The sequence below is a fragment of the Poecilia latipinna genome, unplaced genomic scaffold (assembly GCF_001443285.1).
Source record: "Poecilia latipinna isolate Pla-1442-1.1 unplaced genomic scaffold, P_latipinna-1.0 Scaffold3156, whole genome shotgun sequence".
NCBI lineage: Eukaryota > Metazoa > Chordata > Actinopteri > Cyprinodontiformes > Poeciliidae > Poecilia > Poecilia latipinna.
The window spans coordinates 19,800-26,230 of record NW_015115772.1 but is presented as its reverse complement, the minus strand read 5'-3'; the positions used below and the strand labels follow the sequence as shown (position 1 = coordinate 26,230).

The 6,431-nt window shown below is 39.4% G+C and overlaps 1 long non-coding RNA gene across 1 annotated transcript; it reads right to left on the bottom strand.

The window, feature by feature from the left end:
• Positions 1 to 3,416: 3,416 nt before the first annotated feature.
• On the bottom strand, positions 3,417 to 5,328 carry LOC106940276 (uncharacterized). Its single transcript, XR_001423042.1, has 2 exons — positions 4,359 to 5,328; positions 3,417 to 4,163 (listed from the first exon to the last, which is right to left on the bottom strand). It is a non-coding gene; the product is annotated as an uncharacterized LOC106940276 (long non-coding RNA).
• Positions 5,329 to 6,431: the final 1,103 nt, after the last annotated feature.

Below are 6,431 nucleotides of genomic sequence, written 5' to 3'. Positions count from 1 at the left end.
ATCTCTTGGCTTAAGTTTTTTTTCAATATTTTGTTTCTTTAGCATTTTAAACATGGGGACAACCATTACTCTTTAAACTGTTAATGCTTATTATTAATCTAATGACGCAGCTGAAAGAACATGACTCAATATAAAATATTTACTTCTGTTCATTAAAGAAGAGGAAAACACACTCAGCTCAGTCACTCTGAACCCATGGAACAGTTTTAACATTAAATGCTTTGGGGGATTATAGCCCCAAAGGTCATCTCCTGGCGTTTAGACTTATTTGGTTCTTCACTGAGGCTTTTTACCTCATTACTGGGCAATGACAAATCTGATGTGGTCATTTTGCACAGAACCTCTGACTCTGCCCCCGCTCTCCCTTTGACGAGGAAGCTGAGGTACTTGTAAAAAAAACCTACTAGGTTGTTTTTCTCCCCAGACATGTTGGCGCTCCTGGATGTTTGTCTCTGTTCTCTGTGGAGGTGAATTTTTGTTCCTAGGTTTCAGCGACACATTAAAACATAATGCTTTAGCAGTTTGGCTCAATGGCTGCATTAACAATAACCACAGAAACACACAAATTGAAATGACAAAAATAAAATGGCTTAACGGAAACACTACAACTTTGAAAAAAAGAAAAAACAAAACAAAAAACCTCAAGTCTTTCGATAAATAGTTGGTGGTTTTTCAGTCATATCAAATAGATGTACTTCACAAAACTGCAATGGAAACACATTATTCGCATCACATGGGTTATGTGATAAACAGCCCGGATGTTACTGCTGGTGGAAACAATGAAGACAACAGGAAGTGGTTGGAGGGTGACGGTTTGTTTTTGTTTCATTGGACAATGTGCAGCCGGCTCCTCTTTCAGCATCGCATACGTAATTCATAAAACATTGTCATTCAAACATATATCTCCCAGATTAAGTAGAAAAATTCAAAGAAAACAAATGACCCTTTAAACAAATAAAAATATTGTTACCTCAGGCAATAAGATTCCAGCAATCTCATTACTTTATGACAATTGTACAAAAAGACATTTTTTTTGTTGACAATGTAACTTAAAACCAGGCTTCCTGAAGTTAAAACCCATCTGAATAAGTAACTCACCAGAACATACCTTTGATTCATTCTGTGAATAATTTTGTCAAACATTCATTTTGTTGTACGTCTGCCGCTCAAACCCAGTCCACATGTAGCCTAAAGACAGCTGAACTCGGATAGCAAGACATCGAATATTAAAGGATTTTTTATTGTAATACCATCTTGAGAGTTTGTGGTAAGAAATTTGTACTCAGGTCCCAGATAAAGAAATCCACTGCACTAAAAAAATAAATAGATAAATAATTAAATAAAAATAAATAAATAAACAAATGAACAATAAAGCAATTTAAGTGATATATATGATACATATACTGTTTACAATGAGTCACATTTTTGTTCTGACAAATACTTTGGTTAAAACTCTAAAACTAAATTATACTCATGAGAGTAAAACCCATTTGCAAAAAAACATAAATAGGTTAAGAAGCTGTAATTATTTAGTTTTGAGTATTTACTCAGTCCAAATGTGACTGAATTGCCAGCAACTACTTAGAAGGTAAAAGTTTAATGTTCTCTTAAATAAACAGTCTTGACCTTGATGTGACAAACTCACCAAGATTTGGTAAGATTTTAACATCTTACCAATTTTGTTTTGTTCCGTTTTGGCGGTTCAGTGAACTCTTCTCAGGTTCCATGAAGAAAGATGAGGCTTCCTCTAGCATCCCATCCAACCCCATAAACTAGGTCACAATATCTGACCCAGTTTGGTTCAAACCACACAACTTCTGTTCTGACAACATAAACTGAGTGCCTGGCTTAAAGAAATAAGCCAGCAGGATATTTTTTTGGTTCTTGCTTCACAGTAGGCACTTTCTTTGCACAGCAGGAAAGCAAGCAGTGGTGGAGGGAGACGTTATGGTCTGATGGTAATTATATGCTGATGGCCAGGAAGCACTTTCAGCATTTAAGTGTATTTGTAACATAAGCAAAATTTTACTTTTACAAGTTTCCCTCCGATTTAGCAAAATAAAAAAACAGTGCACCCACAACTGAAGTCTACACATTATTGAACTTTGTTAAAATGAACTGAAAAAATTCAATATTTTTGTATACAATGTTTACTTCAATTAAGGAGCAGGAGTGTGAGCAGATACTGAAAATAGCTCACCTTGATTGACGACTGATTGGCTGGTCACTGTCCAGAATTGGTCATCCTACTAATATTCAGGCTAACTCCTGAAATTTAGATTTGATGAGCTTCCAGTTCTTCCAGCAATACACATGTATAAACCTTAATAGAACATAAAACTAGAAGAAGCTGTTATAAAATATTGACTCTGGTATCATAACGTACAATAGCACCTGCAGCTGTACACACTGTGCATACCTTGAGATTCTCATTTAAGTAAATAAAAGTTATTGAATTTTTTTATATTATCTAACCTTTTTTATTGTGATCAAAATAGAGGAGAAAAAATGTTTTTCGTGTGAAAACATTTTGTACGTAGTCCACATCTGTGTGAGTTTGTGGGGTATCCATCCTAAATCTGAATGATATTGGTCAGTTTTCTCTTGTTTATTTGGCAACTTGGCACTCCTGCCGTGAGCTAAATGTGACTATGCAGTGAAGCTAGCTAAAATGAATTACCAGAGTTTTAACCCTCCCGTAGTCTTAAGAGAGGTCGAGTGAACCGCGCCTGAGCTTTTTATCATGTGTGCTGTTCTGGGGAGGTACTCAGTTGAACAGATTTTTTTTGTGTGTGTGATGGACCGAGCAGTTAAGGAACAGCCAGGCACTGGTTTAAAGTCAAAATAGTTGTTTTTTTTTATTTAACCCAAACAAAACTTTGGTAAATAGAAAAAATGACAAAATTTGGGCCCATAAAAGAGGTCAAAGTAACAGACATCAACTCAGACTAACTCAAAAAACAGACCTACCAAACAGAGACAAAAGGGGACTTAAATACTGGCTGATCAGGCCACATACAAAACACAAAAGGGGAAAATGCACAGAAACCTAACTGAAACTAACATAACAAAATCCCATTCCCCCCCTCTGGATGATGCGTAGTGGTGTGAACCAATTTGCAGTCTCAACTGGCTTGCTCCACCCCTTCTCCACCTCTCTGCTCTCCTAAGGATTGGGGCAGCCAGCACTTAAGAAACAAAACAAAGATTAAATCAAGCAAAACACAACAATATAAACTAGAATGTGCGCACTTATTCTAGAATACAATGTGATGTGTTGCTTTCTAAACAAAACCAGTTATTCTGTAAATTAAATCCTAAACTTAAAGAAATCCAAATATAAGTGAGATGAACCTATTGCGTGTGGTGAGAGTGAATGTTACCACATTTGTGTGGCTGTAACTGCAGCCATCACAGTGTGGTTTTGCAAACCGAGGAGTTAATGGGTCACCCGGTTGACCTACCATGACATCTGCTGCACTCTTCCTGAGTGTCACGCCAAGGCGAGTTTAGCAGTTAAATCCAGTAACTTTCCCAAAAGAGTAGAAATGAAACATTGTTGCTTCACCTTCTCCTCCTCTGGATGTCTCAGACTCTTCATCTGGAGATCTCCATCCTCCACCTCCCATCGATCACACAGGCTTTGTTCCCTGTCTTCATTATTTAGTACAATTTGAAGAATTATGAAGAAAAAAAAGAAAAAAAAAGCCTATTAGATCGCATTACGTGCATGTGGCCTGTATTTGTGTGGTTTAGGTTTGTGCTGGCGTTGTGCAACATGATGTGAGTTGGTGATGTGGCTGTGGGTCAGGTGCAGCGGTGGTGTTATGCATACACTCCGATAATATCCTGCAGGCGCCCCTGATGACGTACTCCAACACTGTGCCACTATCACAGCCACTACCACCCATATTTTCCTTTCCATCCTGCTCTACTCCTGCCCTTCTATATTTTCCTTTCCATCCTCGTCTCCTCCCTCCTTTTTGCCGGTGTTCACACCGCGCACTAATCATCAGCTCAATAAATCAGTGGCTCAGCCGATAGCCATTACTTCAAATTAGAGCCGCTTACCCCACGAGGGAAAGCAGCTGATGCCTTCATAAAGGCGCCTTTCATTAGTGGCTATCGACCAGGGCCAAGGTAGTGGGGAGCCCGTGGGACAGCTAGCACAGTGGGGGAGGAGAGGGAAGAGAGGAGAGAGGAGGAGAGCAGAATGAGAGGCAGAAAGAGACAGACTGCTTCACAACAAAAACTCAAAGTTGGTTCCAGTAAATAAATCTTGGCTGTGGATAAATTTCCTCTGCCAGGATTTACTCTCCTATAACAGATGGGATCGGGTGGAAGAATTATGCATGTACCGGTTTTGAGCCAGGAGAAACGCAGCAGGACGTAGAAGACGGTGGCCTCCATCTCCCTTTCCGTGTCTTTAACTCTGACTCGGCGTGTCTGAGCAGTGGATGTGGGTCACATCCACATCTTCAGTCGATCGAGTGCCTTGTGGAGAAGCAGCTCATACATGATCACTTATGTAAGAGGTGATTCTTTTTTTTTTTGTTGTTGTTGTTTTTCTTGTTGAGACATGGTGTTCACTATTTTGCCCACAGATGGCAGTGTGGGATAACTGATCAGAGCCTGACGTCTTATTGTCCAGTCACCCTCTTATCTGAAGGAGAAACCCAGGGATTCAAGGCTACACCTCACACCTCTGTTTCTGTTTTTCCCTTCCTTGGCCAGTTGGAATGATAAATCAGACATCTTACAGAGAGATGTGCATTCAAATCCCCACCTCTATCAGCAGCACCAGTTTCATCCAAAAAAGGTTTTACCTCCCCTCTCTCCGTTATACTGGGTGGTGGGATAATGAGACAAACATGATGCAAGGCGTTCCAACCGGGACTAAAGCTTGTCGCATTTAATGCTTCAGATACCTCGCGAAGCACCGTTAAATCTCCGACTGAGCAGGAATCTCGCTACAAAATCATCTGGCTGATGTTCAAAGCCACTGCTCACGTCTCGTTTTCTCCAAACAGCTAGAGGCTGTCAGACCATCATTACTCCTTAACTCCAAGTGCCCTAAATGACTGTTACTAGCATTTACGCTACCCTCCACCTTTTAAAGCACATGTCCTTGTCACAGCCACTTCTTTGATCCTCTGAGCCTTTATTGTTCCTGAAAAGCACATTAAGGACTAGTAAACTCTCCAAATCACTAAATGACATGCTGCATGTCACTTTTTTTCTGTTGCTTTATACCTGAAGAGTTTAAACAAGATAAACTGTTATCAGGGTGGCTGTTGAGTTTGATTCTGAAAGGTATATAAAAGTCCTACAAAGCTAAACCATTCAAATGCAGCTCTATGATGTAATTTAATTTAAAAAAAAATCCAAACATCCAAAAAAAATCATGTGTGAGAAACCTGTTCACGTGATAAGGCATTAAAAATCATTGCAGTAACAGATGTAAACAGATACATGATATCTGAGACATCAGACACATTTTATTCCAGCTTTTTGGAGAGGCTGTATGTGTGGCGTTTTGGGGAAAATTCTGTGATTTTGCAGAAGAGCTTATAGATTCAACATGTTTGACTGACAACTTTAGATGAACTGCACGATGCTGTGAGACTTAAACTAGGCTAATCCTTACAAAGAAGCACTATGCTGCTGTCTACAAAAGTTTCCACTGAAGTTCTGTAAAACATGCAAATTTTGATAGAACTGAAAAACCACCTAATCCTAGAGCAAACACTTTTTGTTGAAAAACATGAGTTTTTTCAAAAGTTGCCATCTTTCTGTTAAGCTAATTTATTTGAGTACTTTCAACTTGCCAATTTTATAGTCAATGGAAATGCAACTGTAGTCTGAAGTCAGAGGCTTCTTAACAAAAAACATCCCTGCCCACAGCTTCATCATCCATGACTCTGTAAACATACTTGGGTAAAACTTTATTTGAAGGGGGTTGAATAAGACTGTCATGACACTGTCATAAACATGAATGCAGTGGAGTCAAATTGCAATTAAACTCTATTGGGCTCCTTAGAGGTTCACAAGTGTCACTCATAAAAAGTCTGGTGTAAATCGGATGATGCATGTGTGAATAAGAGACGATCGTATGCATATGGCGAGGGACAGCCATTTTGCCACGCCCCCACGGGTCAGTAGAGTTCATCATGACAGAGGTCATTATCATCTCATTTTATGTCAGTCTGCACAGGGTTGGAATCCATGACACACCAACATGTTTTCTGTCTGTGGACACAGTTTCATGTTGATTAGGTCAAAGGGGTCAGATAACGACAGTTTACAGTAAAACATGACACTTCCTGTTTTCAGGGGGCGTGGCCTAAGTGATGTCATCATTTGACCATTGGGTATTGTAGGGGACCTGATGATGATCAATCACTGAAAGTTTGGTGCTGCTGTGATTTTTA